Raw genomic sequence first — 24,844 nt, forward strand, 5'->3', positions numbered from 1 at the left:
CAGTTTAAGCCACTTTACTATTAAATCGCCCAAGAGAGCTGCCTCCCAGCCAAGAGAGACACAGCTGGAGGTTGTGGGGTGGGCCACCAAGAATAGAAGCTGAGAGGGTGGAGGAGGGGGCTGAATCCAAATCTGACTCTGGGGTCAGCTGCCGCTCCCAAGTACCACTTCTGTACCTCACAAGGTATGTGAGCTTGGGCAAAAGACTTAATTTTTCTGAGTCTTAATTTTCCCGTCTGTAAAAAGGGATAGTCTAAGTATTGATGTTATAGGATTTTAATGAAGCTTACACGAAATACTAGAAAAAAAAAGATGCTTCACACAGCACTTAGCATGAAATGAAAGCATATTTAATGGTACTAAATATAATACTTGTATTCTCTGCTTCTAAAACAGACTTTATCCCAGATCTTTATTGGAGTTGGATTCCTGAACCTTCTTTCCCTCTCCCTTCATCCCTGGCATGCCTCGTCCAACCAGTGTCCAGCTTAGTTTCAAGGTCTCGGTCTTTCTTATCCTATTGCTGTAAATCCTACTGTAGTTTAATTAGCTATGTCTGCTTGTGTCCACATATCATTAAAGAGCTGAGTTTGGTAGTGCAAACATTTTTATCCTACTTTCTAGAATACTCTGAATTGTGTGATAAGAAGGTACTCTGGGCCGGGTGCGGTGGCTCACGCCTGTAATCCCAGCACTTTGGGAGGCCAAGGCGGGCGGATCACGAGGTCAGGAGATAGAGACCATCCTGGCTAACACAGTGAAACCCCGTCTCTACTAAACATACAAAAAATTAGCCGGGCGTGGTGGTGGGCGCCTGTAGTCCCAGCTACTTGGGAGGCTGAGGCAGGAGAATGGCGTGAACCTGGGAGGCAGAGCTTGCAGTGAGCCGAGATAGCGCCACTGCACTCCAACCTGGGCGACAGAGCAAGACTCCATCTCAAAAAAAAAAAAAAAAAAAAAAGAAAGTACTCTGGAAACTTGCAACAGCCAGACATTTAGCAAATCCCAGTGCCCATATTTTGTAAAGAAAACACACACCCTGAGTGTAGCAGTGCTGCAAAACTCATAAGACAGAGCACAGTAAAAATACTAAGAGGCTGAATATACCAATGGAAAATGACTAGGCCATGTATAATAATAGAACTTTGACCTGCAATCTGCAGCAGCAGTCCAGGAAGCCAGGCCGTTCTAAGTCAGACTTGTAGGAAGCCAAATTGCTATCTTGTTACAATCCAGGAAGCCAAGCAACAACCCCTGTAGCATTTGGCCCCAAACAACCAGGGCTTGATTAGTACCTGACAGCTTCCCTAATTGTCATCCCTGCTTACAACAAACCAAAGAAATCCAAATGTGCACCCCTAACGAAATAGATAGGATGCACTACCTCTTAGCTCACCTACAGCTTCCCTGTGTCAACAGCTTCCAATCAGTGCATACTTGAATCCTGCCCTTGTTGCCTACTACAAAGTTTTCCCACTGTTCTGCCAACCTTTCAGCCTCTGCCAAATGCTAGTGACAGTGGCTGACTCCTATACTACAGCAAGCTTTGAATAAATAGTCTGCTTATCCTGATTTGGCCTCTGTTTATTTCCACAATATTTAAGTACAAAATCTTATTTCAATTTTATCTTAATGAAATTGGGCCACATATTAAGCTTTGGCTTTGTGATATCATGCATAATGGCTGGTCTCACTGTGGGGTACCACAGAGGCTTAAGCTTAACCTTTGGCATCTTAAAGCCACCCAAAAGTGAAACACAGCTGAATAAGAAATATCAAGGCTCCCGAGTACCTGCCGGGAAGGAATCAAATATTTAACAAGCTCTAAAAGTGAATGAGGACTTTACCCTATTCTAACTAGGTTAACTCTAGGAGAAGATGGCCTGGGTGATCTGTAAGGTAATTAACAAGTGTCACATTAAAATTAGTTACACAGTCTGATGAACCATTGAGTCCCGCTAACATCATCATAAATAGTCAACTCATTTTCTCTATGTTACCCATAAACCCCAAATGTTTTGGGAATTACCAAACTTTCTGCAACAATTTTTATTGGCTATTTTTCCCTAACCTCTATATAACATCATTTTAAAAATAATGGAAAGTAAGGCCAATCTATTATTTAATAAATAGAGTATTCGGGCCTATTAAGAAATGTTCAACTTTGTTCAAATGATTACCTCTATTTCTTTTATTCTAAGGCCAAAAGAACTAAGCCGTTTCAGAGGGTTAATTGGTATGAGCGAGGAGGGGAGACGGGAGACCAATCCTACCGTACCATGGAACTTGGAAGAGAATTACTCTAAAACTTTTTTTCAAAGTATATTTTGACAATAATATCTCCAGGCTATACAGCTAAATTGCTTTGTTCATTTATGAGGATCTGTGTCTCCTCAGTGTCTTTAACTCCCACAGGGGAACAATAAAGCCAGAAATAGTGGTCATTATTAATCCCCACTACAGTGGGGAGTTTAAAATAAGGCCTGCTTGTCTTAGACAATAGTTTCATGTATTAAGTTATTTTATATATGTATATAAAGAGAGAATGAGATTTAAATTTGTTCCATCTGCAGCCTCTTGTGCCTACACGGGGAGTGTCAGCGAGTGTGGGTGGCAGCTAACAGCACCTCCCTCTCACTCTTTAGGTCTCAAACCCTGTATGACCATCATTTCCTCCCAGAAGCCAATCTGCCTCTTACCATCCTCCATCCCCTAACCCCACAAAGTTCTACCTCTCTTTCCCCCTTCCCCAACACTTCACACTGTTTCGCTTTGGCATTTGTTTAGTATGACTGTCTCTTTAACATTTGTTTCCCTAATAAAACTGTAAGTTCCATATGGTAAAGACCTAGTACAGTTTTGCTCACTTTTCCACAGTGCCAGGTTCTTAGAAGGGACTCAAATATTTTTTGAGTGAATAAATATATTAGTGCCTGTGGGGTGTGGCTGGAGTGGTAGAAGACTGAGACAAATAAAACTAAACTTTTCTACTTCAAAAAGCAAGAACTGAGGAGTTAATACAGCAAGGAGGCCCTGGTGCCCAGGTAATGGATTAAAAAAATGGTGGATGGGCAACATGGCAGTTGGCATGGGGGTGCAATGGAAGCCATGGTGCTAGTTGAAGCCACTTATATGAAATAAATACCTAATGTTCAATTTGTTGGTTATTTGCTAGCTGTGAATGATGGGAAGCCATTTCATGTCATGGAAGGACCAGTAACATCCACTATCAACACAGTCTTGAGTGAGTAGAACCCAGCGAGAAAAAAAAACACAGAGGCGCAAACAGAACTGAGAGGAAACTTTAGGAATAAACTTGGGACAAATGTTCTTTCCTCACATCTCCAAATATACTAGAGAGAAGTGGCCAGGGTCGATGCTAAGGCAAGTATGGTACAGAAGTACCACTTGTTTAAGTACAAAATCACTTTCATACTGGCTAGTGGAATCACTGATGTTGACCTTTCTCTCAGGATTTCTTGAAGGACATGAGCCCCTTCCTGACTCACAGGGTGGACTCACAGCAATCACAGGGTTAACACCTACCATAGAAGAGGGGGTCCAGGCCAGGTATCTATCTTTATTATTGCTCCAAGGGGCACCCATGAAGGGAAGACAGAGGATAATATCTAGGTTTTACTCCAAAGCTGCCTCAGACATCAGACCATAAAGAACAGAATACCAGTGAGTTTCTGTGGTATCTCCACAATGCTTTCACTTGTTCCACTTTTAGAAATATTACCAATTGATCATCAATGTGATTGTGCAAGTTATCCTCCCACCTACAATGTATGAGTTTTTCTCCACATGCTCATTGTTATGTCCATACAAAACAAAAATGAATGTCCACCACAGCTTGAAACATAAAGGCCCCAAACCAGAAACAACCCAAACATCCATGCACAGATGAATGAATAAATGAGATACATGACCTATACAAGGATTATATGTTGGATTTTTATTATACTTTTATGGTTATTGACATCCGTCCTCGAGTATTTTAAGTTTATATCTAGAAGAAACTATCAAAACTTTTTCTAAAGTGGTAGTACTACTTTATACTCTAATTATGTATGAGAATTCAAGCAACTCAAAATAATTACCAAATTTTATAGCGTTAAACTTTAATTTTTGTCATTCGGGTGGACATGTAGACATACCTAATTGCAGTTTTAACTTGCATTTTTGATAATGAATTAGGATACTGATAACTTTTCCATGTTCTCCCCTTTCCTTGTTTCTGTAAGTTGGGTTGTCTTCTTACCATTGAGTTGTAATTCTTTATATACACTGGACAAAAATCTTTCACCAGATGTATTTTATGTATGTAGTGTGTGTATACACAAACACACACATATACACACACACACAAAATAGAAAGCAAAAGAAATTAGAAAATCTTGAAGGCATCCAGAGAAAAAAGACTTTGTATTTTCAAAGGAGAAACAATAAGTCTAAGAGCTGAATTTTTAGCAGAAACTATAAAAATATATACGTTACACACACACACATATATATAGTAACATATTTTATATATACATATATATTACTGTATATACTCTATCTGAGTTTGGGGCTTCTCTTTTTATTTTGTCAAGGTGTCCTTTAAAGAGCAAAATTTTAAATGTTTTATTAAAGTTCCATTTATCATTTTGTTTTATAACTCTCAAATTTTGAGGCTGATGTATTGTTTGCATGGAGACTTTAATCTCAGAGACAGTTGCAAAATGTTTACACTGTCCTTATACTAAAGATATCAACTCACAGATTCTGTGAGCTCAATGATATCCATGCAGGATAAATAAGGAAAACCATGGCTGGGTACACTATTTTCAAACTCTTGAAAAGCAAAAGAAAATGGAAAATCTTAAAAGCATCCAGAGAAAAAAGACTCACTATTTTCAAAGGAGAAGCAATAAGTCTAAGAGCTGAATTTTTAACAGAAACTATGAAATCTAGAATAAAACAGAATGGTAGCTTCTGAGCACTGAAGGGAAAAAATCATGCTAGAATTCTGTCTCCAGGAAAAGTATCCTTCAGATGTTGGTATAAAATTGAGACAAAAGCACTGAGAATTCATTACCAGCAGACTTCTATTTCCAGAAATTATAAATGGAAGTTCTTTGGCTAAAGGAAATAATTCCAGATGGAAGCATGAAATAGTAGTGAGGAAGGAAGAGCAACATACAGATAAAAAACTAGAATAAGAGTCAAAGAATATTTACTGTTACAATATTAATCCCACTAGTGTCTTGTGTAGATTATAAAGTCTGATAAAATAAGTGGCATTCATAACTCCGTGGGCAGAAGGAGGATAGAGTTAAGTTCTCTTAAATTTTTTGCTTCGTTTGGGAAGTGATAAAAGTACTAATCTAAGATAAACTGTCACAAATCAAGGATGCATGTTGAAATCCAGGGTAACCACAGAAAGGATTACAAACAAATGTACAATTCAAAGCCAATAGAACAGAAAAAAATAAAAATAGAATAGTCCTCTCAAAAAAGAAAGCCAACAGAAATAGCAGAATCAAACTGTAAATAGACCACAGAGGTCACCATAGCTAATAAAATATTGTATTTCTTTCTGCCAAAGTATGTAATCACAGTTCCTAATCCATTACCCACCTCATGGCCTGCATTCATTCCAGCCTGGTAGATGAGTGTTTTTATGCTGAACATGAAAAAGAGGATTCCTCTTTTCCATGTTCCACTCAGCTATAAACAACATGGTCAGGGGCATCAATACTATGATAATCTTCTGGCCAAACTTTCCTCTCAGTATCCATTTTTAAGTGTTGATTATAGATAAAACAGGAAAGAGGAGAACAGAGTAAAATAAACACACTGTATTAGTTAGGTCTCTTTAGTTTATGCTGCAGTAACAACCCTGAAATCTTAGTGGTTCACAAAAATAAAGGCTTATTTCTCACTCATGTAACATGACAATGGAAGTTAACATTAGCTCTCCTTCATGTTGTCTTGATTTCTGATCCTAGCTGAAGGAGTAGCAAAAGGGTAAGAGAGATTACCAAACAAGGCCATAACTTAAAGTTTCTGCTCCAAAATAGCACAGGTCACTTCTACTCACCTTTCATTGCAGAAGCAACTCCCATTGCCAAGGCTGATATCCAAAATGTTAAGTATTGTTCTCCAGCAGGATCAAGCCATATGAGGTGGTGTATTAGTTTGTTTTCACACTGCTAGAAAGAACTACACAAGACTGGGTAATTTATAAAGGAAAGAGGTTTAAGTGATTCACACAGTTCCTCATGGCTAGGGAGGCCTCAGGAAACTTACAATCATGGCAGAATGTGAGGGGGAAGCAAGGCATGTCTTACATGGTGGCAGGAGAGTTAGAGAGTGAGGTGAAAAGTGCCACACTTTTAAACTATCAGATCTTGTGAGAACTCACTCACTATCATGAGAACAGCTTTGGGGAAACTGCCCTCATGATCCAATCACTTCCCACCAGGTCCCTCCCTCAACATGTGGGGATTACAATCTGAGATGAGATTTGGGTGAGGACACAGTGCCAAACCATATCATTCCACCACTGGCCCCTCCCGAATCTCATGTCTTTCTCACATTCCAAAACACAGTCATGCCTTCCTAACAGTTCCTCAAAGTCTTAACTCATTCCATCATTAACCCAAAAGTCCAAGTCCAAAGTCTCATCTGCAACAAGGCAAGTCCTTTCTGCATATGATCCTGGAAAATAAAGAACAAGTTAGTTACTTCCAAGATACAATGGGGGTACAGGCATTGGGTAAATGTTCCCATTCCAAATGGGAGAAATTGGCTAAAACAAAGGGGCTAAAGGTCCCATGCAAGTCCAAAACCCAGCAGGACAGTCATTACATGTTAAAGCTTCAAAATGATCTCCTTTGACACCATATCTCACATCCAGGTCATGCTGATATAAGAGGTGGGCTCCCAAGGCCTTGGGCAGATCTGCCCCTGTGGCTCTGCGGGGTACAGCTCCCATGACTGCTTTCATGGGTTGGCTTTCATTGATTGCCTGTGGCTTTTCCAAGCACAAGACACAAGCTGTCAGTGAATCCACCATTCCGGGGTCTAGAGGATGGTGGCCTTCTTCTCTTAGCTCCACAAGGCATTGCCCCAGTGGGGACTGTGTGTGGGGTCTCCAACCCCACACAGTTGGGAACCTCTGCATTGCCCTAGTAGAGGTTCTCCATGAGGGCTTTGCCCCTGCAGCAGACTTCTGCCTGGACATCCAGAAATTTCCATACATTCTCTGAAATCTAGGCAGAGGCTCCCAAAGCTCAACTCTTGCCTTCTGCACACCCACAGGCCCAATACCACGTGAAAGCCTTGAAGGCTTGGGGCTTACACCCTCTGAAGCAATGGCTCAACTGGTACCTTGGCCTCTTTTAGCCATGGCTGGAAATAGAGCAGCTGGGACACAGGGTGCCATGTCCTGAGGCTGCACAGAGCAGCAGGGCCCACAAAACCCTTTTCCCTCCTGGGTGTCCAAGCCTGTGATAGGGAGAGCTGCCTTGAAAATCTCTGACATGTCCTGGAGACATTTTCCCTATTGTCTTGGCCATTAACATTTGTCTTCTCTTTACTTATGCAAATTTCTGCAGCTGGCTTGAATTTCTCCTCAGAAAATGGGAGAAATGGGTTTTTCTTTTCTACCACATGGTCAGGCTGCAAATTTTCCAGGCTTTTATGTTCTGTTCTGTTTCCCTTTTAAACAGAAGTTCCCATTTCAGACCATCTCTTTGTAAACACATATGACTATACGCTTTTGGAAACAGACAGGTCACATATCAAATGCTTTGCTGCTTAGAAATTTCTTCTACTTGATATCCTAAATCATCTCTCTCAAGTTCAAAGTTCCACTGATCTCTAGGGATCTGTGGGGAAGAAGCAAAATGCCACCAGTCTTTTTGCTAAAGCATAGCAAGAGTGACCTTTACTCCAGCTCTCAGTAAGTTCCTAATTTCCATCTGAGACCACCTCTGCCTGGATTTCATTGTCCATATCACTACCAGGATTTTGGTCAAAACCATTCAACAGGTCTCTAGGAAGTTCCAAACTTTCCCATATCCTCCTTTCTTCTTCTGAGCCCTCCAAAGCATTCTAACCTCTTCCTGTTATCCAAAGTTGCTTCCACGTGTTCAGGTATCTTATAGAAGTGCCTCACTTCTCTTGGTACGATTGTTGGTGGCCTGAGAGGGATGGGTCTGGAAGAAAGAAGCAGTGACTATTTTGAACAAATACTCTGATCTACCACATATGCGATATTTCCTAACCATTATATTTTTGTTATGTCATCATTCAACTATTATTTAGAAATTATTTCAGTTCATGTGAGATTGTCTGACTAAAATGCTTCTTCTCTAAGGCTGAGGCCAACATGACATTGTTTCCCATTGTCCTTTTTTCCTTATAGATTCTTCTGTTGATTTCTAAAGTTGATGTTTCTATATAACATGTGTGTGTGTGTGTGTGTATATATATATAACATGTATGTGTGTGTGTGTGTATATATATATACACACACACACACACACAGTTTTTCATGTGTATATTTTTTCCTAAGAGATATATTTGAACTAAACGTGTTTATCAATCAATATCATTTTAAAGTACCCAATTTAGGCCAGGTGTGGTGGCTCACACCTGCAAACCCAACACTTTGAGAGACAGAGGCGGGAGGATAAGTTGAGTGCAGTAGTTTGAGACCAGTCTGGGCAACATAGTGAAATCTTGTCACCAAAAAAAAAAAAAAAAACTTAAATAAAATATCCATTTTATGTACCAATTCCACCCATGTAAACATAAAGCAGACATTTTTTCTCATTTTTACAAGAGCTATTTATCATGACTGTAATTTATCATGACTGTGTGAGAGCAGAGGAGTTCTCAGCTGAAATCATATAACTTATTTTCCACATAGTTGATGAATAGAGTAGACACAAAACATGGACTATCTCATAAAGAAAAAATTTTATAGCTGACATTTACTGAAAGTGTTGGACACAGATGCATCTCTTTTAGTAATCAACAATCATGAGCTTAAAACTGACTTCCAGAGTCAAGACATCAATCACCTCTGTAATTCTCTGCCCCATGTTTCCCATAAAATTGCTACCCATGGCATCAGGATCTAGCCAAACCAGACAAGGAAGAAGGGAGAAGTTGTATTGAAACAATAATAGTGGTATCTTACACATACAGCATGCTTCGTAGTTCACGAAGCAGTTATATGTCTATTTATTACCTCATTTCAACTTGGACACAACTTCGTTGTGAGCAAGACTGGCGGTGTTATCCTCATTTTATTCAAGAATGAAACAAAACTGAAATATTAAGTGACTTGTCCAAGGCCATCCAGCTTTTTAGATATAATATTACCATCCAGTAAAACTCATATGGCAGAAATGCCCTGTGCCCTGTCATTCCTTGGAGACAGCTCTAAAAAGGTCAAACGCCAGGCCTTGATAGGATGCCAATTCACTGATGGACATTATCAACTAATACTCCCCTTATCTAAAAATCCACATTATAGACAATTAAGCACTTCTATTTTCTTGACTGAGTTTTCCTTTCCCCTTAGTTCTTTTAAGATGACTTTGAACATCAGGATTTGCAAACCAGAATTTTGTAGGACTAATACATGTTTAACGAGAGAAGTCAAGAATAATGTTTTAGAAAGATGTTTTTTTACCTATCAGGCAGGTCAATATCAAAGAAAAGTCTCTTAGTGAACAATGACCTGGTGATTTTTCAAAAGTGGAACAAGAAATTTTCCTGTCACCATGAATTTAATACTGTCTCTTGTGTTTCCCTTTGCAATCTCTTTGATTGGATTATGTTCAAGGATACACGGGGCTCTTGTCTTTTGAGTGCATTAAAGAGTTCATTTTCCAGCTTTGACATTCAGCTCAGGAGTTTCAACAGCAATTAATCAGAACTATCCATATCAGAAACGTTGTTAATCTTTACCAGACAGAAGTGGTTATGTTTGCAACTAAACTTCAATAGACTCTTTGGATGTAGGATTTATTGTTTTGCAAATGTTTTGAAAGGGAAGACATAGCTTTGAAGCAGAGTGGGAGAAACAGTTTTAAAGAGTTAGAACCAAAATCCAAGAGTCACTCAACCAGACCTGGAAGGAAACATTTGTTTCTGCTGCAGGTTATAAGAACAGTCACTTCAATGTTGAACATCATCCAAGCATGCATTAGGGCATATGGTTATTCCTCCTCCAAATTTCAATCCTCAACCCTTCTCTGCCCTCTCCCCTGCATGAGCTCATTTCTTCCTGATTTCAATTATCACCTCAATGTCTCAGTGTAGGTGACTCACAGATTCATTGGTTACCCAGCAGGTATTGAATTCCCACTGCAATAATATATGGCATCACAATAGTTTCCATTTGTTGAGTTCTCACTATTGTCAGATGCTGGGCTAACCCTCTTTGTAGGAGAGAAGTAAAGTATGTTGGTTGGGATGGTGCATGGTCTGGAGGCCATGTGCCTGAGTTCAAACCCTGACACTGCCACTTGCAAATTTTCTTACTTTGGGCAAGGTGAATACCAGTTCTCTGGCTCTGCTTTCTTATCTGCAAAATGAATATGAAGAGTACCTACCCTTAGGGTCTTGTTTGTTTTGTGCTTAGAATTAATAAAAGATTCCACATAAGATACCTTACTCATAGTAAATTTTCAAACATTGGTTATAATAATTGTTACTAATTGTCACTCTTATTTTTTATACAATGACACAATATTCCTAAGATGAAGACACTATTTTATCCAATTTAAAAACATGCTTGTCTTCTTAATCAGCATGATAAGGGCCTCTCTAAATTATGGCCCATGGGAATAACGTGTTGTTAGAAAAGATATCAGTCCTAGACTGCAATTTGCAAGAATATGCAAATAAGAGGACTAACTAACAATCTCCCAAAGTGCTATGAGAGTGCAAGATCCTAAATATCTATCTGTAGCCTTGTTCCCCTAAGCTGTTCAGAGTCACAGAATGTCAGAGCTGAAACCACAGTAAACACAAAAACATAGAACTGTAATCACAATAAAATGCTCCATTTACAACAAATGGTATTCATCTCAGAGGGTCGAGGGATGTGATGACAGTCACACAGTTAGCCACACAGGCAGAGCTGCAGACTCTGGCCTCTACTTACTATGTGGATGTCCCACCATCAACACTTTCCAACATGTCGAAATGTAAACATATCAATAAACACATTCATTACCTATTTGCTACTGTTTGGAAAGTCTTATATTTAGCAAGTCCCATGTTTAGGAAAATGCTCTCTTTCTTACATACACCACATTGCAATTCACCAAAACTATCCACTTTGGAAATATTTTTCTGTTTACCAGACAGAAGCAGCTATGTATGCAACAAAATTTTAATGGGGTTCATCATTTTGCCGATGATTTGAAAAGTGAGGTGATATGGTTTGGCTGTGTCCCCACTCAAATCTCATCTTGAATTCCCACGTGTCTTGGGAAGAACCTGGTGGGAAGTAGTTAAATTATGGGGGCAGGTCTTTCCTGTGCTGATCTCATGATAGTGAATGAGTCTCACAAGACCTGATGGTTTTAAAAATGGGAGTTTCCCTGCACAAACTCTTTTCTCTTGTCTGCCGCCACGTGAGATGTGCCTTTCACCTTCGCCACGTGGAACTGTAAATCCAATAAACTTTCTTTTGTAAATTGCCCAGTCTTGGGTATGTCTTTATCAGCGGCATGAAAACTAATACAGGGGGCATGGCTTTGAAGCAAGGTGAGAGAAGTGTTGCTTTTTGAAGTGCTCAGTTAAAACAAAGCACCAAATTGTTTGTTGAACTAGTCCTGGAATGAATCTTTTGTTACTGCTGCAAGATATGAGGAGCTCATCGCCTCATATCCTGTCCAGCAGGAAATTCTGTTGGCTGGTAACATCTCAAGAATCTGACTGCTTCTCGCCTCTTCCAGTGCCACCACCCTGTTCCAAGCCATGAGCGTCTCTTGCTTAGTGTACTGTGGGGCCTCCTACTTACACAATCTGCCTTTACTTTTACACCTTAAAGTGTATACTTCACAAAGAATAGACTCTACAGAGTGATACTTTTAAAACAAAGTCAGATTATGTACTTCCCGTATAGAAACCCCCAATGCCTTCCCATCAGACTCAGAGAAAAACTCAACTCCCTTCTGATGGGGGCAGGTTCTACACTCTGCTCCCTACCCCTACCTTCCCTGACCTCATCTCCTACAGCTTGCCCCTCATTTATTCACTCCAGCTGCACAAACCCCCCACTACACACCCCCAGCCCCGCATTCCTTAAAACTTTAGAACCTTGCCCTAATTGTTCCTCTGCTTCTCCGCCTGGAGCAATCTTCACTGAGATACCTGTGTGGCTCAGTCTCTCACTTTCTTCAGGTCTTTGCTCAAGTCCCTCTTCAATGAGACTTAGCTGGATCAGCATGTTCAATTATTGTATGGGGCCCAAAATGTGAACACGTACACACCTGATTCCCATTAACTGCAGTTATGAATTTATATAGCATCTAAAGTAAACCAGGATATGTTTTAGAGCTAAAGGGGATGCTGCTAATATTTATGCTAGCACAACAGAAATAAACTAAGGCTGCCTTGGGCAAACTGGGACATATATCCACCCACATATAACATTCTCTGATTTTTTTCCCTTGGCATTTATTGCCTTTTGACAAACTGTAATATTCACATATTTCTGATGTGTTTTAGCTATTGTCTGTCTCTCCCTCTTAAAGCATAAGCTCCATGAGAGCAAAGACATCAGTCTCTTTCTTGATGTATTCTAAGTGTCTACAATAGTTCCCAACAGCCTGGAACAGAGTAGATTCTCAATAATATTTTTCAAAATAAATGAATAAATGATATAAGGAAGTCAAAGATAATCTCAAAACTTCTTTCAAACTTTTAGCATCAGATGAATTTTTCAGTTCAATTCTATCAAAAATGGCGAAAGTGAACAAGATGAATATGCAAAACCAAAATTGGCATCAGAGCCACGAAATTCTAGATTCTTAATACTGGATCTGGAAGAGAAATGAATGGATGATCTGGCTCTATTTTCATTCCATGAAGAAAGCAAATGTTTAAATCAGTATTCTCCAGTTATTTTCCTGCTGTCCATCTGTGTTAGTCCATTCTCACGTTGCTAATAAAGACATACCTGAGACTGGGTAATTTATAAAGAAAAGAGATTTAATGGACTCACAGTTCTGCATGGCTGGGGAGGCCTCATGATCATGGTGGAGGGCAAAGGAGGAACATAGGCACATCTTACATGGCAGCAAGCAAGAGAGCTTGTGCAGGGGAACTCCTCTTTATAAAACCATCAGATCCCATGAGACTTATTCACAATCATAAGAGCAGCACAGGAAAGACCTACCTCCATTATTCAATTACCTGCCACTGGGTCCCTCCCATGACATGTGAGAATTATTGAAGCTACAATTCAAGATGAGATTTGGGTGGGGACACAGCCAAACCATATCACCATCCTTGAATGTCTCTGACTTGCTGCTTTTCATGTTTAAAAAGCTCAGGTGGATATTCATTCCTAAAATTTCCCATTTTCTTCACTCCCTCAACCTAAGAAAAGTCATACTCACAAGACAATGTTACTGTTCTCTTATGATGTTATTTCTGTACCTCATACATGTTCTACAAATGTATATGTGTCCTTACATACATTCTGCCCTGTCACTTTCCACAGTTTACTATTTATAATATCTTCCATGTCTTCCCTCTGCCTTCAGTGGACTATAAGTTTCTTAGAAACAGGTGCCCTAACATTCATTTTTGACTTCACAACAACTAGCACAGTACGTGGTACACAGTGAGCATCATACATGTATTCATCAATCTGAATTGGACTTCATTTGATGACTATTAGATTGGATTCAATGACAACTGCACTAACCAAACTACCCACCCAAACCTGGCTGTGTGACTGCTACACTCCACTTTAACTCTTAAGACTTTACGTCATTGGAATATCAAAGGCCCTTTCTAGCACAATATTTTCAATCACTTATAATTTCTTTCCCTACAACTGACCCCACCCCCAGCTATACATGATCTTTAAACACTTGTTGCCATATTAGAGAGGGCTACTGTTTTCCTTGTAATACTAAAAATAAAGAGTCTAAATTGGGTCCTTCTATTAATGAATAAAACAATTATTAAAAATTAATTTGAAGCTATCAAATCTAATCTATCTTTACGTGAAAACTCCTGCAGTTGTGTTGTCAGTCATAATTTCCCACATACATAATGGAATACATACACACCCATGTATCTATCCCTAAAATATATGGAATAGATATTACCAAAACACATATTCTAATTCCTTAAAATTAATTTTTGACCCTCTAATATTTTGATGCCTGTTGGCCAAGTCCTTATTGACTGTGTTACTGAATAATTTGTCCATTTCTGCTCATATTTTCTGCTTCTGAGTGATTCACCGTATTTCATCCTGAGATGCTTTTACCATATGTTTAGTACCAGTCATCTCTGTTTCACCTTAATTATACTCAAGGTCTACTGTATTCTTAGCTGGAAACCATCTCCTTTTCATCCCTCAAACCCTACTTTAGACCTGACTCTCCCAACAATGAAATGCCCAGAAATACCTGAAATACAGCATATCATCTAGGCAAGACTATTCAGACTTGCCATTAGCTGTCAAGTTTCATGTATTTCGCCTTCTACAAATCCATCCCTGGAGCCTTCTGCCATGAAAGTATCCAATGTGAATAGGTGTTAATCTCCATCATTTTAAAATCTCCCCCCATTTGCTCCATCAGAGAATATAAAGTGTAGCATATTTTCCCCCAGACTTTCCCAGCATGTTTCCTTTGTTCAGTCTAGAATCAGGCAATTTAAATGGCAGGTACACTTGATTTAAAGTCTGCTGACTCACCTCCCCACCAGTAATTCCAGATTCTATCTCCCTTGAATCATCATTCCAGTGAGGAGTCCGGAGAAATAGACAAACATTACTGAAAATCACAAAGGCAAGTTTCTCACCAGGTTGTGCATATCATCAGATGATCTTGACAAAGTCCAAAAGCCACCAGGGGTATATTGGAAATAGTTGCAAGGGTCAAGCCCTCACAATTATCAGAAATTCAAGCTGCCTTATGTATGTGTGGAAAAGATGTGTAAACTACTGGCTCTGCAAAACACCTTCAGGAAAACATCCTGTTCACTCAGATGATATCTGTATTTCAGCAAATGTCAGCAAGTCCACATAGTTTGGCAGAACAAATGTTATTTTTCCTTTCATTACTGTCCTAAGAGGAATTGTGCAATCCTATAGATTATCGCATGGAGCTCTCATTGGCGTGTGGCCAAGGCTGAATACTCTTCTCCAGAGGAGGCAAATTATGAATTAGTTTCACCACTGGCAAATTGCTTTTTGTGTTCGATTTAATTTCATTTTCATGATTTTTCCTGAGGGCTCTTCCAGCCTTGCTCAACTAACTGGTTTAACAGATCAGTTAAAGTTCAGAAAAACCTCAGTATTTCCAAGATTTCAGAATGCCTTTTTATTGAATTCCTGATTAGGACCAGTGAGAATAACAAACGTTTTACAGGTGTTCAATTCTCTAACACAGATATTGTTTAGAAGGGGGAAATCACAATAAATTACATTAAGTATAATTTTACTTAAATATGGGAGCTAGGGGGACAGGGGTAGGAAGGGGAAGTAAAAGAATGAGTAAGCAGCTTTTCACTTAAAGTGAAAGTTACATTATCTGGACAGTGACTTTTTAAAAAGTACATTGAACAGTCCATGAGTAGCAATAATAAGACAACAAAGAAAATTAAGGATACTTGTTCAAAAGAAGAGACATGGAGCCATGACTCAAAATGTACAGAAACTTGTTTTCCATTCACACTAACCAGCTAGAACAGTTAGCTGTGAATAAACTCAAGATACCAGACTGGCTCCATTAATGAAACATTATTATTGGAATAATATAGTTCATAGATTTTAATGATAAACTTGGCGGTTGTGTTAGTTGCCATTAGATTCAGGTGCATAGAACATATACGTGGAAATAAAAATTGAAGTAGTTGAAATGAGGCAGAAATGTATATCTTCTTTACATCAAAGAATTCTGGACATAGGTAGTCCAATATGGAGGGAATAATTCCCTACTCACTAAGGACCCAAACTCTCCCTATCTTTACACTCTACAATACTATTTTGTGTCTTCAATTCTTAACGTTGCTTCATGTTCCAAAATGGCTGCTGAAGCTACAGCCTTTATGTCTGCTTTCCGGGCAGGAACAAGAGGGAAAAACAAAAGGCAAACACCTCTTAGCTGAGTCAGCATTACTTGTAGAACTTTCCTAGAAGAAACACCCTACTAACTATATACATGGAGAGTGGAAAATGTAGTATTTTAGCTAGACATCCTAGCCAAAATACTGGTGGGAATTACATCCTAACCAAAATGTTGGTTCAGGAATATGGCTATTGATTAGGCAGCTCCAGTGTCTGTCATATGAGTAAAGTAATATTTTTATGAAACCAGAGAGGTGACACTTTGAAGTCTGTTGGCCTCTTTCAATCATTGTCTTTATCTTACATAAATAGTTTCTTAATGCAAATGCTTATTTGGTTCTTTTTATTTTATGACAAAATCATCCTATGAACAAGTAAAATGTCATGCAAGAGGACACATTGCTGGTTTCTCACAAAATGGTAGTGCTACCCTCAACATGGCACCGGGAAGCCTCATCAGTCCACAACCACCCGTAATATATTGCCTAAAGCATCCATCATAAAAGTTATTGCTTCTGCATCAAGATGATGTGCTTTTAAAAAAATCTCACTTAAAGTGAGTATATGTTAACCATTATGCCATTCAATTCCATTAATCCATTTCTCCTTATCAGTTTGTCAAATTAAATATCATCATGGAAAAAATAGAGCAAGGCTCTGAAGGAATAGAAACAAGTTAGGTACATTTCCAAGAGGTAGGTGGGAGAGAAGTTGAAGGCAGAGTGTGAAAACGAGGGTGAATTTGGGAGAATCCACCTAGCAAGACAGAGTATGTAATAAGAATTTCATTTCTGAATAAATGAATGAATGAAATAAAAATACATGCACAGAATAACTTCTCAATAAACCTTTCTGGTTGACTATCAGATAAATGTGTGAAGAGATAGATTAATGTATGAATAAATCCTCAAAGGTGAATTTTATCAATGATGATTCTTTTATTTCTTCATGCCACTATCCTTGCTTGTATGTGTGCTCCCTATAGCCATCATTGGGAGTTGTTGATTATGCTAAATATTAGAGTAACAAATACAAAAAGACACTCAGAACCATAGATCACATCCCAAGCTAAGTGCTGAAGCACCAATGAGGCTGGCCAGAGAAGTAAACATTGGGTTATTACTATCAGCTTTAACATGTAATTATTTCATCCAGCACTGAAACAGAGAGGCACTCAAAATATAAACACTCAGCATAAGACTAACAGACAAAGACTTTCCTCTCTTGACTATGATCAAATGGGTGTATTCAACTTAACTATGCACTATATCATAACTTTGAGTAGGACTTCCTTTTCTGGTTTGGAGGCTGCATGGCATAATAGTTAAACACATCAGTTATGGTTTCAGGAAAATTTGAATTCAAATGCTGCATCTGCACTTGTTGCACAGCATTGAGCAAGTTACTTAACTGTTTCACATCTAAGTTCTGCCATCTTTAAAATGGAAGGAATGCTATTGCCTACCTTGTAAGTAATTGTGAGGAGTAGATGAGGACTCAATGATATCAGCCACAGTTGTTAGTCATTTTGTGCTGGGATCATGAGGGACTGTATAAGCCAGAGTCCTTCTGAGAAACAGAACCATTAGGAGACATATATGAGAGAGAGACTTAGTTCAAGGAATTAGCTTATGCAACTGTGGAGGCTAACAAGTCTACATCCTTAGGGCAAGCTAGCAGGCTGGAAATTCAGTTGTGCTGGTGTTGCAGTCTTGAGTCTGTAGGCTGGCAACTCAGGCAGGGTTTGTATGTTGCAGTCTTGAGTCAGAATTGCTGCTTTCTTGGGAAATCTCAGTCTTTGCTCTGAAAGCTTTCAACTGATTGAATGAGGCCCACCCATATTATGGACACAAATATGCTCTACTTAAAGTCAACTGATTTAAATGTTAATCACATCTGAAATATTTTCATAGCAACATATAGACTGGCATTTGATGAAACAACTAGGTGCCATAGCCTCACCAAGTTGACACATAAAATTATCACAGGGACACAATAAATATGCCCATCTACACCCGCATTCTTCACAGAGAAACAAGACATAAGAGTTGCAGATTGGAAAGTGCAACTCTAACCTGTATGACAGATAAAGACTAGGATGGAAGCTGTGGTTTGTATTTGCAGGATTCAGTGGCTTCAGATAATCCTACCCTCAACCCTCTGGCAGGTAGGTTAACACAACCAACCCAGGCAGTGGTGCCATGTAAGACTTACAGCATGGAGAAGCTGGGAAGAACTCACATTTCTGCTGATGAGTTCATATCTGAGAGGACAAAAAGGAAGAGCTGGTTTTTCTTCTGAAATTTTCCAACCAGATAAGTCCCTCCTCCTTGCTAGGGTAGAGACAGTGATGCCACAGGTGAAGGCCCCACTATTTCTGTCAATTGCACCCTTTCACAGAAAGGAACTATCATGAGCCAAGAAGAAACATTTCCCTCAATATCCTCCTCTCCTCACTACCGCCATTCTTTTTATCACCAGCAGACTGTACTGTTTATATTTCTTGTTGGGACCCTCAAAGACTTAGCCTCTGAAATTGAAACTCTGGAGGGTTCTGAGGCTTCCAAATCTTAAGGAAATTTTCCAAGACATATCCAGAGAAGTACAATCCTATATTCAACCAACAGCATATTTCCTCTATCCTAGAAATCACCCTCCTTCCCCGTCCCCCAAAAACTTCAGTTGAGAACCAGCTGGAGTTTGCAGCACCAGGCTTAGTGTGGATCTCTTGACACCTCTGAAACAAGTTCCCCATCACATAGGAAAACTGCTCTGTCCTTCCACAGCAGTCCTGGGAGCCTCTGCCAGCTTGATGCTGAAGAAGCCTGACATCCCCCAGGTAGGGGACAGCGGAGATCTCTTGGGCTTTGTTGGGGCCCACTTAACTGTCCTTTTAAAGCGCGCACCTTTCCCTCATCTGTAAAGAAGTCTGAGGGCAGAGACCAGATGTGCTGACCTCACCTCTCACCTCTCTCCCCCTGGCCTAGAATCCAGGGTTGTTCACTTCCTATTCACAAGAAGCAGCTTGCCTGGGCAGGACTGGTGTCATACTTCGTTTCAGTCAGCACAGGAGAGTGGAAAGTTGCTGGCAAAAGGCAGATGAAAAGTTAAAGTGATCTTTGGCCAGCAGATTCATTCAAAATGCAAATCCACTCAGCAGCGTAGGAACAGTATGGCACAGCCCCCATATGGGAGATTAGAATGCAGCCTCTCACCACAGCTCTTTATTCCAAAGCCAGCAGAAACTGGCTAGGCTTGGCATTTATCTTTTTGCCCTAAAGCACGTTGGGGAAATTCCTGAATGAGTCCCTAAAATGCCCAGTGATTGGGGAAACCTGAAGGAGTCTAAGGAGCCACTATTTGCACCCAGCCAAACCTGATTTGAAGAGCTGTATGGAACCAGGAACCAGGAAGAGAATGTGGGCTTTTGAGCTAGTACCCCAGCTTACCAGCCCTGAAATCTTCAGCTGATTATTTTATCTCTCTGAGAAACGTATTAACCTCTCTAGGCCACATTTTGAGGGGACTCTAAAGCTGACATTTTGGAGCTAACATTTCCCCTGCCAGGAGAAATTACAGGTGTATTAGTCCATTTTCACGTTGCTGACAAAGACATACCTGAGACTGGGAAGAAAAAGAGGTTCAATTGGACTTTCAGTTCCACATGGCTGGGGGGGCTTCAGAATCATGGCAGGAAGTGAAAGGCACTTCTTAACTGGTGGCACCAAGAGAGAATGAGGAAGAAGCAAAAGTGGAAACCCCTGATAAACCCATCAGATCTCATGAGACTTATTCACTATCACGAGAACAGCATGAGAGAGACTGGCCCTCATGATTCAATTACCTCCCCCTGGGTCCCTCCCACAACATGTGAGAATTCTGGGAGATAAAATTCAAGTTGAGATTTGAATGGGGACACAGCCAAACCATATCACTCTGCCCCTGGCCCCTCCAAATCTCATTTCCAAACCAATCATGCCTTCCCAACAGTCCCCCAAAGTCTTAACTCATTTCAGCATTAACCGAAAAGTCCACAGTCCAAAGTCTCATCTGAGACAATGCAAGTCTCTTCCGCCTATGAGCCTGTAAAATCAAAAGCAAGCTAGCTACTTCCTAGATATAACGGTGGTACAAGTATTGGGTAAATATAACCATTCCAAATGGAATAAAATTGCCAAAACAAAGGGGTTACAGGGCCCATACAAGTTCAAAATCCAGTGAGGTGGTCAAATTTTAAAGTTCCAAAGTGATTTTGCCTCCAGGTCTCACATCCAGGACATGCTGATGCAAGAGGTGGGTTCCCACATTCTTGAGCAGGTCTGCCCCTGTGGCTTTGCAGGATACAGCCTCCCTACCAGCTGCTTTCACAGTCTGGCCTTAAGCATCTGAGGCTTTTCCAGGCGCACGTTGCAAGCTGTTAGTGGATCTACCATTCTGGTGTCTGGAGGACGGTGGCCCTCTTCTCACAGCTCCACTAGGCAGTGCCCCATTAGGGACTCTGTGTGGGGAATCCAACCCCACATTTGCCTTCCACACTGCCCTAGCAGAGGTTCTCCATGAGGGCCCCGCCCCTACAAAAACTTCTGCCTGGGCATCCAGGCATTTCCATACATCTTCTGAAATCTAGGTGGAGGTTCCCAAACCTCAGTTCTTGACTTCTGTGCACCCACAGGCTCAACAACACATGGAAGCTGCCAAGGCTTGGGGCTTCCACCCTCTGAAGCCACAGCCTGAGCTGTATATTGGCCCCTTTCTGCCATGGCTAGAGGAACTGAGACACAGGGCACCAACTCCCTAGGCTACACACAGCACTGGGCCCTGGGCCCAGCCCACGAAGCCAGTTTTTCCTCCTGGGCCTCTGGACCTGTGATGGGAGCTGCTACCATGAAGGTCTCTGATGTGGCCTGGAGACATTTTCCCCATGGTCTTGGGGATTAACATTAGGCTCCACGCTACTTATGCACATGTCTGCAATTGGCTTGAATTTCTCTGCAGAAAAAAATGGGTTTTTCTTTTCTGTCACACAGTCAGGCTGCAAATTTTTCAAACTTGTATGCTCTGCTTCCCTTATAAAACTGAATGCCTTTAAAAGAACCCAAGTTACCTCTTGAATGCGTTGCTGTTTAGAAGTTTCTTCTGCCCGATACCCTAAATCATCTTTCTCAAGTTCAAAGTTCCACAAATCCCTAGGGCAGGGGCAAAATGCCTCCAGTCTCTTTGCTGAAACATAAGAAGAGTCACCTTTACTCCAGTTCCCAACAAGTTCCTCATCTCTATCTGAGGTCACCTCAGCCTGGACCTTATTGTCCATATCACTATCAGCATTTTGGGCAAAGCCATTCAACAAGTCTATAGGAAGCTCCAAGCTTTCCCACCTTTTCCTGTCTTCTCCTGAACCCTCCAAACTTTTCCAGCCTTTGCCTGTTACCCAGTTCCAAAGTCACTTCCACATTTTCGGGTATCTTTTCAGCAATGCCCCACTCTACTGGTACCAATTTACTGTATTAGTTCACTTTCATGCTGCTAATAAAAACATACCCAAGACTGGGAAGAAAAAGAAGTTTAATTGGACTTACAGTTCCACATGGCTGGGGAGGCCTCAGAATCATGGCGAGAAGTGAAAGACACTTCTTATATGGTGGCAGCAAGAGAGAATGAGGAAGAAACAAAAGCAGAAACTCCTGATAAACCCATCCGATCTCATGAGACTTATTCACTATCACAAGAATAGCACAGGAAAGGCAGCCCCCACAATTCAATTACCTCCTCTTAGGTCCCTCCCACAACACATGAAAATTCTGGGAGATACATTTCAAGTTGAAATTTGAATGGGAACACAGCCAAACCATGTCAGCATGGTATAGTGGAAAGAGCTAGTTAGGTCTGGTTTAAATTTAAGATTCACCATGTGTCCCATGTGACCTTAGACAATTGCTTAACCTCTCTGGGCCTCACTTTCTGCATCTATAAAAGGGGAACAACTGGCTGGGTGCGGTGGCTCACACCTGTAATCCCAGCACTTCAGGAGGTCAAGGCGGGTGGATCACTTGAGGTCAGGAGTTCGAGACCAGCCTGGCCAACATGGTGAAACCCTGTCTTTCCTAAAAATACAAAAAATTAGCCAGGCATGGTGGCACACACCTGTAGTCCCAGCTACTTGGGAGGCTGAGGCAGGAGAATCACTTGAACCCGGGAGGCGGAGGTTGCAGCAAGCCGAGATCACACCACTGCACTCCAGCCTAGGCAACAAGTGAGACTCCATCTCAAAAACAAAAAAAATGGGGGCAGGGGGAACAAATAAAACTATCTCGCAGAGTAGCGTCAGGAGAATTAAAATAATTAAGCTCTTGGTAGTCTTCCAAAAAGTGTGCTTACTTGCCCTTTGGTGTCTTTCTTAAAGACTTTGATATTTGGAGAACTGAGATTCAAGTTTCAGGTACAGACAACCACCCTTTTCTGTATTTCTTGATTTTTTTTTCTTTTGGCCTCTAATATCTTCTATTTCTCTTATGCTTGTCTGGGATACTCACAAGAGGATCTGTGGCAATAGTAATCTGCTTGATTGCTTGATTCCCTAGGGTCAATTTGTTTATTGGGTTCTTAGGGAAGGACTTGAGTAGGTAAGACAAAATGTTCCCCACGTTTTTGCCTAAGCAGCTTGGCACTGATGAGTACTGGCAGCCACTCCCTGAACTGTGTTATAAATTTCTGACTGCTGCACAAATGTACCACGCGGGTCAAAGACCAGCAGAGCTGCCCAATTCTCAGAATAGAGTTCATCCTCATCAGAAAACACCCGGAAGGCCTGTAGTCCCGACAACAGAGTCTTATACCTAAGAAGGTTATAAAGTAAAAACATTTTAAGACAGAAACAGGCTCCAATAAAATGATAGTAATATTGGTTAGCAGAGTTGATGAGATTAATGAGGTCAATGGGATTAGTATCTTTATAAAAGGGACCCCAGAGAGCTTTTTAGACCTCTTTGGGCTAGAATTGTTAGTGGTATTTTTTAATTTTTTTAAAAGAAATGAAAGAATTTGTGTATCTGCATACTAATCCACATCATATTTTTAAAATACTAGTATGCCATATTTATCAAGTGCTTAATTTTTGTGGGGTGCTTTTCATACAAAACTTCATTGAATCATCATAATGATTTTAAGGCAGAGGCATAGTGACTGTTCACTTTTAAGATCAGTAAATTAAGGCACAGAGAAGTTTGATGACTTTCCCAAAGTCTTATAGCTACATGGTAACCCAATTTATAGCCGCTACAATGTAGCACCCTGAAAAATAGCAACTACCACTGATAGGGATACAATATTGGGCTTTATATCTACTCTCTGAATTCATTTAATGTAATTATCTCTAAAAACTTAGAAGATGATGCAATTGACTGAATGTCTGTGTCTCCTCCAAATTCATATGTTGAGACTCTAGTCTCCATGAGATGGTATTAGGAGATGGAGCCTTTGGGAGATAATGAGGTCACGAGGGTGGGGCCTTCGTGACTGAGATTAGTTCCCTTATAAGAGAGGCCCCAGGGAGCTTTTTGACCCTCTTTCTGAAATAGAGGAATACAATGAGAAGTTGGAAGTCTGTAACCCGGAAGAGGGCCCTCACTAGAACTCAACCATGCTGGCACCCTGATCACAGGCTTCCAGCCTCCACAGCGGTGAGAAATCTCTGTCATCTATAGCTTATAGTACTTAGTCAGTTTAGGCTGCTATGCTAACAATGACAGATGATATTAGTACTCTAAGTTACAGATGAGAAAACCGATCCTCAAATATACAGAGCATTTTCCCAGTACCACACAGTGAGAAATCTGGGACTCGAATCCAGGCCAGATGGCAGGCTTTTATCTCCAGAGAACATCTTGAACTTCACACGGACTTTGCTCCATGTTCCTCACACACAGAGTGCTTTATTATCATAGATGAGGTGTTCACAGGTGACCCAAGGCAATCTCACACGTGCAGGAATTACATGCCACCACTCAGTTTCCACAAGGCTGGCAAAAGGAATCAGTAGTTCTCACTAAGTATTCCTCAGCCTCTGCCTTCTGCACACACAATACGATCACACCTCCAAGTCCTTAAGGTTGGATGAGGCCATGTGACTGGTAGTGACCAATGAGCTATGAGCACATGCAACGTGTCACTTTTGGGCTCAGGCGTTTGTCAATTTGACACCATCCGGAGCTCTTGCCAGCAGCATTTGAGATGGCAGCTGCCCCATCAGTCTGGATCCCTAAACGACTATCACAGCAATCCTGATGGGCATGTTTCATGAGCAAGAATTAAACGTTTGTTATTTTAAGCCGTTGTGATTTGGGGGTTGTATCAGTCTGTTCTCACACTGCTATAAAGAAACACCTCAGACTGGGTAATTTCTAAAGGAAAGAGGTCTAATTGACTCAGAGTTCCACATGGCTGGGGAGGCCTCAGGAAACTAACCGTCATGGCAGAAGGTGAAGGGGAAGCAACGACCTTCTTCACATGGCGGCA

At 40.6% G+C, this 24,844-nt stretch overlaps 1 long non-coding RNA gene across 1 annotated transcript in view; it reads right to left on the reverse strand.

Moving 5' to 3' along the window:
• The window catches only part of LOC129471555 (uncharacterized), a 69,994-nt gene extending 50,580 nt beyond the window's left edge, over window positions 1–19,414 (reverse strand). Inside the window, exons 1-2 of the long non-coding RNA XR_008653630.2 lie at window positions 19,302–19,414; window positions 18,548–18,596 (exon numbers count right to left, since the gene is read on the reverse strand). This is a non-coding gene — a long non-coding RNA (uncharacterized lncRNA). The remainder of the gene's footprint in view (window positions 1–18,547; window positions 18,597–19,301) is intronic.
• Between the last annotated feature and the right edge of the window lie 5,430 nt (window positions 19,415–24,844).

The sequence above is a fragment of the Symphalangus syndactylus genome, chromosome 21, assembly GCF_028878055.3.
Source record: "Symphalangus syndactylus isolate Jambi chromosome 21, NHGRI_mSymSyn1-v2.1_pri, whole genome shotgun sequence".
NCBI lineage: Eukaryota > Metazoa > Chordata > Mammalia > Primates > Hylobatidae > Symphalangus > Symphalangus syndactylus.